General features: G+C 43.9%; 1 pseudogene; it reads left to right on the top strand.

The window, feature by feature from the left end:
- Positions 1-266: 266 nt before the first annotated feature.
- LOC140498514 (peroxiredoxin-1 pseudogene) lies at positions 267-1,044 on the top strand (annotated as a pseudogene).
- Positions 1,045-1,379: the final 335 nt, after the last annotated feature.

Here is a 1,379-nt window from a genome sequence, read left to right as displayed (position 1 = left end):
AATGCATGATGTTTAGGTCATAAGGCTGCTTGCACTTGGGTACCATAAAGATTTTCTTCAAGAAGATAATTTGAAGGCACTGATTGTGGCAAGCAAAAATCATCATCACTAAGTTATTGGTCACATTTTAACAGACCGGGAAGAAAGTAGTCAAGCAAAATGAGAACATCATAAGGCCATTGAGTTTAATAATAAAGAAATCACTGGGCATTCTTCACCTCCTCCTCACGGTTTCGGTGGTCCTTCGACCTTTTCTGCAAAGCCTAGCTGTTACTGTCATACTGTCAACATGTCTGCGGGCAATACCAAGATTGGGTACCCAGCCCCCAATTTCAGAGCTACAGCTGTTATGCCAGATCAGCAGTTCAAAGACATCAGCCTTTCTGATTACAAAGGGAAATATGTTGTGTTGTTCTTCTACCCCTTGGATTTCACCTTTGTGTGCCCCATGGAGATTATTGCGTTCGGTGATCGAGCTGAAGAATTTAAGAAACTCAACTGCCAAGTGATTGGTGCTTCCATGGATTCTCACTTCTGTCACCTTGCCTGGGTCAATATGGTCAAGAATAATGGTGGACTGGGAGCCGTGAATATCCCACTGAAGTCTGACCCCAAACGTACCATTGTTCAAGATTATGGGATCTTAAAGGAGGATGAGAGAATTTCGTTCAGGGGTCTCTTCATCATTGATGACAAGGGGATCCTTCACCAGATCACCATCAATGACCTTCCTGTGGGCCGCTCTGTAGATGAAACTCTTCGGCTTGTCCAGACCTTCCAGTTCAAAGACAAGCATAGCGAAGTGTGCCCTGCTGGCTGGAAACGTGGGAGTGACACCATAAAACCTGATGTTCAAGGGAGTAAGGAGTACTTCTCCAAGCAGGAGTGAACTACTCTTTGCAGCCATGGATGTCCCCGCCCATGAAGTCTGCAGACTCACTAGCTACTGTCTGCAGGACCAGCTTGCTTGATCTTCCCCAAGCTTTCAACTGGAAGGCATTTGTAGTGGGAGCCCAGACAGTGTGAGGTAGCTGGCATGCCCTCTCCCTCTGGGGCCTGATTCATTCAGATCATTTCTCCTTTCCTTGGGGCAGCAGTCAGCCAGATGAGCCCGCCAGCTCTCTTTCTCTTAATGACCAAGTGCTGTGTTAATGTTTGTACCATAGTCACTCCATTTGGGTTCAAGCCCACCTGATGTTTTGTAGCTCTATTAAACTTGTCTCATGAAAAAAAAGAAGAAATCACTGGCAAACTTTAAGAAAACCGTTTTGATTAAATGGAGGTGCTAAAATCAGATTTTAATGCCTAGAAAATGTTTTTGTTTGTTTCTAAAATTTGGAAGCCTTAAACATATTTATATGCAATATGGAAGAATTTTA

Source organism: Notamacropus eugenii, chromosome 4 (assembly GCF_028372415.1).
Source record: "Notamacropus eugenii isolate mMacEug1 chromosome 4, mMacEug1.pri_v2, whole genome shotgun sequence".
NCBI classification, from domain to species: domain Eukaryota; kingdom Metazoa; phylum Chordata; class Mammalia; order Diprotodontia; family Macropodidae; genus Notamacropus; species Notamacropus eugenii.
Note: the sequence above shows the minus strand (reverse complement) of the source record. Positions and strands in the feature narration are given on the sequence as shown.